This window comes from Hylobates moloch, unplaced genomic scaffold (assembly GCF_009828535.3).
Source record: "Hylobates moloch isolate HMO894 unplaced genomic scaffold, HMol_V3 SCAFFOLD_10, whole genome shotgun sequence".
Classification (NCBI taxonomy): domain Eukaryota; kingdom Metazoa; phylum Chordata; class Mammalia; order Primates; family Hylobatidae; genus Hylobates; species Hylobates moloch.
The window spans coordinates 11,230,619-11,239,399 of NW_026652285.1; positions in this window are offsets into that span (position 1 = coordinate 11,230,619).

The following is an 8,781-nucleotide window of genomic DNA, read 5'->3' on the forward strand; positions in this document are numbered from 1 at the left end:
GCAGGGAGCCCCAAAGCAATGGCAGGGGTGGGAAGGTATGAGAAAATGAAGGAGACAGAGAGAGACGGTGCCTTTCTGGATGTCACCTGTACCTGCAGAAGTGGGACAGTCAGAGTGGGTAGAGGTGCCACAGAGCACCAAGTTAAGGCAGCGGGCACCTGTGTTCAGAACTGCAGCATCATAAAGCCTCTTAGAGGGAAAATATCTCCCTGCAAGGTGGCCTGGACCCCAGCAGAGAGAGAGCCAAGCAGGAGCCGATTACTGCTGACAAGCTGGGTTTTTTTTTTAAGCCTCTCTCATTCTTACTCTCTTAAAGACCCATTCCTGCCACCAGTTGATGTGGTCTCCAAGGGGATGCTCTGAATCTCAAAACACCCATAATAATCGCCTTGTTTTTATTTCAGCTGGGGATAAGCACTGTGGCTGAGAGGAGAGCAGGCTCCAATTTGAGCCCTGGACCTAGAGAGATGGTGCCAGGGCAGACATGTCTGCTCATTCCCCCAGACCCAGAGATCTCATTCCTTGTCCTCTTTCGGGATCCCAGCACCACCCTCCACACACACCCTCCCTGGCCCCTCTCCTACAGCTATACCTGAATTAACCAAGTACTCAGTGACCCAGGCCTCCAACAAGCAGCCAGTCAAGCCTGGAGAGTGTTTTAATTCTGCACCACTCTGGTGCCGTCTCCAAAAACAAGCCGTCTTGGTTTCCCAGAGGCCTTCCCTGCACAGAATTTTGCATGACTATTATTCACAACTGGTAGGGATCTGAATTGTCAGCCTGCACCCCAGGCAGGGTCCCTTAATGCATGGCCCAGCCTGCAGGGAGCTCTCAGTTCCTGGGAAGTGTAACAAGGGTGTGGGTCCATCCAACTCCTGAAGCCAGGAAAGGGCATCACTGGGGAAAGGAGAGGAATGGGAAGAACAGGGAGCCAAGGGGACATAAGTCTCAGTGTGCCTGGAGTGGGAGACAATGGGGGTCAAGGATTTTCACAGCAGAAATTAACCAGTTCTTCCCCTGTTGCAATAAAATTTTCCATTGGTACTTTCCACCCTGATATCAGTTCTGCCCGCTGAGGCCTCTGGAGGAAGTCTAAGTTATTTTTAATATGTCAAAACAGTGCAGAAACTCTCCAGCCTTTTAGTCTCTATGTCCAGTTCCTTCAACTTTGTCCCAGATGGCTCAAAGTTCAGACTCTCCATCACCCACCTCTAGTGTGTCAAAGTCCATCTCAAAGTGCAGTGCCTAGGACTGAACCCTGGTGTCCTGCACAGAGTGGGTTATCACCTTCTTTGCTCTGAGCAGCATACCTCTACAAATGCTGCCGAAGATGTTGCTAATTTCTATCCAAAGGCTAGACTGAGCCCCAGCCACTGACCTAGTCACAGTAGAAGGAAGAAAACTCCCAAGAAGTCAGATACTCAAGAAACCCTAAAGCAGGAAGAAACACCCCAAAACTCTAAAGTTGGCTTTGGCAAATACAGCCAAATTCCACTTTCTGTTACCCAGACTGCCCAGGCTCACCCCCACCTTTTCCAGCCTTCCTTTCTCTTTCAGCTTCTCTTTTCCACCTCTTCTCATCCAACATCAAATAATTGTATGACCTTGGGCAAGTCACTTTGCCTCTCGGAAGCTCTTGTTCTTCATCTGAAACGACAGTAATAATCCCCGGGCTGCTTATGTCCCAGGCCTGCATGAGACTCGACTGAGATAATTAATGGATGAGAAAGCACTTTGAAAACTAGTCAACACTGCACAAATGAAAGGCACTCTTTATTTCTTTATTCATTTATTTATTAATCTTGCACATGACCCTGCACTGAGAATTCCACAAAAGGAGAGAACTAAGCAGAGCTCGTGACTGCCCAGAGCTTAAATTCTGGAACGTCAGAGGAAGAGGAACCTTAGAGAGCAGCAGGTATAACCCCGTCATTGTACAGGTGGGGAAACTGAGGCCCAAATTATAGTAATAGTCAACGTATGTTAAGCTATTTCTAAGTACTTTGGGGTCTTAACTTTTTTAAGCCTCTAAAATCCTATGGAGCAGGTACTATTATTCCCCTGTTTAAAAGATGAGGAAACTGAGGCTCAGAGAAGTGAAGTAACTTGTCCCAGATCATACAGCTAACAGGAAGCAAAATCAGAATTCAAGCCTGTAAAGGCTTATTCCAGAACGCATATCTTGACTACTGTGCAAGGTCACCCAGTGTGTGAGGAGCAGAGGCTGCAAGCCAGGGCTCCTTCCATTCCAGGCTGTCCCCACATTGAGAAACAGACTGGCCACAAATAGAAGTAGGGCCCGAGAGCAGCTCAGAGTGGCCCCATCCCGTGAGACCTACCATCACTTTGGGTACCCACCCATGTATGCCTTATGCTCTGGGTCAGAAGGAGGAATCTTGGGGGAAAGGCAGGTCTGGAAGGAGAGGTATTCAGCACAGCAAGAAAATAGCAGGATTCTAGAAACAGGGAAAAGAGAGTAGAAAAGAGGCTTCCCAAAGACAGGGAAAAAGAAGGGGCATGTGAGGTGTCAGAGGTGACAGGGACAGGCATGAAGCTGCTCTGGTCAGCACTTGGGCATCCACTGAATACACCCTCATCAGTGCCTCCTCGCTCAGATACTGTGCCAGGCCCGGGGCAGAGGAGATAAGACACAAGCAGTTTCACAACTCCTAATACCTACCAGGTGCCAGCCCCAGGGCTCAGCACCAGGCACACAGACTCAAGTCCTGAGCCCAGGGTTTCACATTCTAGGAAGTATCCCAAGACAAACTATTAAAAATCCTCAAGATTTCAAAGCTGTAGATTCAAAGTCAAGAGCCCGGGTTTCTGGCCTAAGCCGTTGTTTGCTGTGTGGTTTTAGGGCAAGTCACTTCCTTAACCTTCATTGGCTGCCATCTTCACGTCTGTAAAATGGGGACAGTAAATCTTACCTATCTCACCACCAGGTTTCACTAAAGAGGACACAAGCTCCTGGCTCTGAAAGAATTTGATTTAGGAAGTGCCATCAGCTGTGAGGATGCTGATGGAGGTGGAGGGTGGCAATGAGGTGACTGGAAGAGAGTGAGGAATGGGAAAAGTGGTCCTATGTCTGAGCTGACTTGTGGGACAAGAATGGAGGAAATAGGTAGAACCTGAGTCTCCTGCTTTTGAGCCCACAGCTCCTTCCACTGTACCTGATGCCAATACTCGCTACAATGAATCAATTGCTAAAAATGCTAGAGTTGGGTTACATTACTAGATGTAGAGTGCCCAGACCCAGGAAGAAGGCAGATGGCCTGGTCTCTTGCCCTAATCAGGCAGGATCTACGGTGGGAGTCCATCCTGAGCCCCATGCTTTGGGCAAAGTAGTGACACATGGGAGCACATCCACAGAGGTGGCTCATTGTGGCACAGGAACTGATAACCAAGCCCTCAAGATCCAGATAAGGGCATTGCAGGTGTTTCCACTGGAGAAGAGGTGACTCAGGGCTCATGAACCTGCCTGCCCATCCAGGGCTCCTCCCATGGTCCCCACCTGGCTCCTTGCAGTCCAAGTCCCCAGAGGCCTGCCAACCTGCTCCTCTGCTTTACTCTCACAGAGCTAGATAATTCAGGTATGAGGCCAGAATGGAGTTGTAGCCAGGGCCCTTAAGAAAATGTCCCAAGGACGTATCTCAGCCCCAACTTCTCCTGCAAGGCAGGACCTACAGACTCAATGAACTCTCTTGTTCCCAGATAATAGCTCTCCATTACCTACCAGAGGAGAGCCAAGGCCCCTTTCCAGGTAACCAATCCGCTTCCTAAATTCACCCCCATTGCAACGTTTTCCCTCAGCCTCACTGTCTCATGTCTCCATACTCAAGCTGTCCCTTTTTCCCAAAGGCGCTTCTCTCCCATCTTGTTCTGTTGAAATCCTCCCATCCTCCAAAGTCCTCTGGCATCAGAAAGGGTGGAGTCTGACTCCACCTGTGACTTAACACTGTGACCTGGGGTTGCCCATGTGACCACTCTGGCTTCAGTGTCTGCATCTGTTAAATGGGGATGGATGAAGATTCAACGTGTGGTTTCGAATAGCCGTTCTTTTTTTTTTTTTTTTTTTGAGACAGAGTCTCGCTGTTGCCCAGGCTGGAGTGCAGTGGCACAATCTCGGCTCACTGCAAGCTCCGCCTCCCGGGTTCACGCCATTCTCCTGCCTCAGCCTCTCCGAGTAGCTGGGACTACAGGTGCCCGCCGACACGCCCGGCTAATTTTTTTGTAGTTTTAGTAGAGACGGGGTTTCACCGTGGTCTCGATCTCCTGACCTCGTGATCCGCCCGCCTCGGCCTCCCAAAGTGCTGGGATTATAAGCGCGAGCCACCGCGCCCGGCCTCGAATAGCCCTTCTTAAACACCAACATGCAAGCCATCACCCTTGCATATCGTTGTCCAGCAGACATTGATTCAGTAGGTCTAGAGTAGGGCCCAAGTGTCTGCCTTTCTAACCAACTCCCAGGTGCTGCTGCTGGTGCCCTGGCACACCTGGAGGAATGTGCGTTTCAAACACCTCATCTAATGACTTGCAAGTAGCGCTAGCTCCCTGGGGTTGCAGGAATGGAGGGGTGCAGCCAGGTGAATACGGGGCCCAGGATATCCCTGGGGATTCTGAGGCTGCTGAAGGCCTCTCCTCCCTTCCACCCAGCCTAGCAGTTTTTAAGTGTGCTAGTACCTTACTAGAGCGTCCAATCCCACAACCCCAGCCTTTTAATACAGATAAGTTTACCAAGAACCTCAAAGGTGACCTCAAAGGGACCTCCCTCCCAATAAATGTGAACTTTGAGAACACAGGTGGCAGGACAGGGGGCCCCAGAAGGATAATCTGAATAAAGGTGGAGTGGGGTAGAAGGGTGGGCTCCCCAACTCTGCCTTGACACTAGGGAAGGTGAGTTGAGGACATCACAGACCTGATGGTCAGCTCTGAGAACAGGCCCTTGGGCCTCTGCTCACTCTTAGAGACTAGGCACCCCCAAACTTGGGCTGAGCCTCTGACCCATTTGGATATCCTGCCAGCAGCCATGGGGCCTCTGGATCCCAGATGCATCCTGGAATCAAATCCTGCCTCTAAGAGTCAGCCACCAACCCCCAGTGTGACCTGGGCCCAGGCACCACCCCTCTGGGCTCCCAGGCTCCTCGCTGTAACATTTGAGGTGGATTCCATGGTTTCTGAGCTTCTTCTCTGGGGCTGTAATCATTCGAATGGAGGCTGGAAGGAGGAGGGCATGCAGGGATAAAGTGAGAGCATGGGGGCATGGAGAACCAAAACACCCGAAGAGAAAAATTCTACTTGTAAACTATTGAATATAGAGTTACTTTGTCAGGAAACAGGGCACACAGCACCATAAAAATTAAAGTAATTTACTATGAAACGCCATCCTGTTTTATTTTGTTATTCCCAAGCCAAAACCCCCAAGCTGACCTAAGTCAAGAATATCAACAGCACAGTCAGCAGCAGAGGAAGAAAAGAGAGCGCGTTTTCACCTTAGCACCAACTTGGGGCGACTCAACCCCACCTGTCTCCATGGAAACCAGGCAGAACCTGGTGGGCCAGGACTTGGCCAGAGAACCAGGCCCTAGCGCCCTCTGTTGGGTGAAGCTGGACACAGCTTAGTCCAGGAGACAGCCCAGAGATGAGGGCCCCCACCCAGGCCAGGACAGGGTGGGGTTCAGCGTCTCCGAAGGTTCTAAGCTGAGTCAGTGGCTCATCTCATGCCCTGCAAGCACAGCGAGGCTGGTCTCAGGTGCCATTGGTGGAGCAGAAAAAACTAAGGAGCCCCAGGGTTGCGATCCTGCCCTACCTCTCACCAGCTGAGAAATGCGGTAAGTTGCTGAAACTTTCTGGACCTTGGTTTTTTAAATGTCATCTGTAAAATAGGAATAGTTCCACTCAATTCATAGAGCTGTTGGGAGGAATAAATAAGAGCCTCTATGTCAGGTATCTGACCCTCCTGGGAGTTTAGCACCCCCAAGAAGTCCAGGCCCTTGAAACGGAGCCAGATTGTCTGGGAGGAGGCTGCCTGCCCTGTGCACTCTGCACCCACCTCCCCCGACACTCATGCAGTGGCTCCTCATCTGCCTTGCCTGGAGCATGGAGCCCCAACAGCAATGACAGTGACGATAACAGTAAACATTATCCAATTCTTCCCAGGTACACCTCTCATTTAGGTCGCACAGCGTTCCTGATGCATGTGCATCCAGTGATGAAAGAGAGAGGCTGAGATCCTGCCAGGTCATACAGCAGCAAGCCAGGGGCTGGGCCTGCATGTGAGCCTAGATCTGTCTGGTCCCAAAGCTTGTGTACTTAACTACTACGCCAGACTTCCTCTCCTGTCATGGAAAGAATCCTGCCCAGAAAACCAGGGCTCCAAATCCTAATCTCAGCAGTGCCACTGGGAAACCACATGACTTGGGCAAATAACTCACCCCTGGCCTTGGTTTCCCCGTCCATTACCAGAGGGGTTAACGAGATGATCTCTAGGGGCTCTTCTGGCTCTGATGTTCTGATTCCAGTGAGCTGATGGGGTGACAAGGAGTAAAGGGGAGGTTTGGTTCTCCCCCAAAAAAGTGATGACTGTGGCAGAGCAGTGACAGCCAAGCCATAGAAGGCCTCCCCAGTGGCCTAATGACCTCTCCTAATGACAGACTTACACATTGGCCCTGCTGTCTGTATCTGTGTTGGTCACTGCTGCCTGACAGGGACATGTCCCCGCATAACCGCAGGGAACAGGAATCTCTGATCCGGCTTTGGATAGAAAACTCTCACCCGCATGTTCTCACTCTCTTACTTTCCCACTTTCTACAGCTCCCCTGGACTCCTGTGATCAAAGTGCCTTTCCGTAAGTCTCCCAGGGCTGGCACAGTCTGGGAGGAGGGGAGGAGACAGTGTGACAGACTCTGACTGAGCAGAGAGAGATCACAGGGAGGCTGCCGAGACATTCCTGCTGGCTTAGGCCAGAAGACATCACCTCCTCGTTCCCCTGGCCTGAGGAAGGCTGGAGGTAGAGTCTTGGCAGGAGGAAGTGCCGGCAGGAGGCAACAATGATAGATGGGGAAAGGGGTGCAGCGTTCCTGGTCTTTAAAAATGAAGGCCGCCACTCCCCTCCTGCCAGCAGATGCTGAATAGTGTGGTCCTGAAGAAGCATCCCAGCTGGCCTGGTTGTGAGATGCAGAAAGAGGATAACTCTCCCCGGACCCCGCTGTTACCAAACCCCTCTGAGCCCTAGTTTTCATTAATCAAATGAGAATATAAGTACCTACCTACCTTCTAGACTCACTGTGACAATGATAAAACACACATAAGGAACTTAACGGTGTCTGGTACAAAAGGCTCTACAAATAGCTGCTCCCATCCTTTCTTCCCCATCCTTTCTGTCCCCACATGGATGTTCAAGCTCCTAATCTCTAGGAGGCAGTAACAATATGTAGGCCCTACCTCTTAAGGTTGACAGAAAAATGAACTAGCGACGCATGCTCATGGCACTCAAGCAAACCCCCCTCCTTCCCCTCCCGAGCCTCAGTTTCTGTGTCTGTAAATGAGAGCCAACAGCAATCACTTCTCAAAGCTGCCAAGGGGACTGACAGAGGTGAACGGGCAGCATGTGGCGCATGCCTGGCACTTGGAAGGGGCCATCAGTACATGTGAGTCCCCCCGCCCCAGCCCCACCTGCTTTCTCAGGGCAGGACCTTGTCTGTTCATTGCCAGACACCACACTCAGAACAAGACCTGGCACGTATCTATTTGTTGAATGAATAAATGCATGGAGACCCATTGCACAGATGGGAAAATGCAGGCGCAAGTTCTGGGGTTCCACATTTGGTCCATCATAGGATTTGCTGTTGGGAGTGGACAGCACCAGAAGGGCAGCTGATGCTTGATAATGTGCAGCCACTTACAACACTGATTGGCAGCCAGCTGTCCTCCCAGGAGCTTAGCAGGAGAGAGCTGGGTAGTGCCGTCCTTCAGCTGCCAAGGGTTATTATTGCACAGGGACCAAGAGGGTCAGGGCCTTTCTTTCCAGGCTAAGTGGTTGTGGGCTGGATGGGCAGGAGGGTAGAGGGCCAGGAGAGAGGGCCATAGATCTCCCGCCTCCTGCATGGTGGCTGCTACAGTCACCGCTCAGATTCATCGGGAGGGCCACTTCCGGCAGAAAAGCAGGCCGGTATATCTCCATCAGAGACTCCCGCTGAAGGGCAGCACCATAAATCCTGGGGTGGGAGCGAGCAAGCGAGCAGGCCAACCACTCCTTGGCGAGCATCTTTCCTCCTGGGGCCCGGATGCTCTGCACCAGGTGGGCACGGAAGCCCGTGCAGGAAGTATAATCTGCAGTTCTGCATCTGATCCATCAATAACACCAGGAGAAGAGCCTTCCTCCTGCTCCAAACAGGCGGAGACAACTGCCTGTTTCTTACCTCCCCCTGAAGTCAGGAGTTTAACGCTCCCACAGGACCAGGATCTCTCTCACTTCCTGCGATGCTTCTGCAGCTGCTCGCCTGTGTTCACCAGCTCAGCCGACCCTTCGCAGCCCAGGCTGCTGAGGAGAGAAAGGAGTACTCTGGCATCACACAGGGGGGAGGGGTGGGTGGAAAAGGAAGGATGGAAACCCCAGCAAGGAAGAGGTGGGCGGGGCTGGAGGCCTAGAGCCACAGACTCCTCAGCCAACAAGCTACTTGTGCCTAGATATTCCCATCTGTACAGTGGGTCTCCATGCATGCATTTATTCATTCCACAAATATTTATGGGTCAGGATCTTGTTCTGAATGTTATATCTAG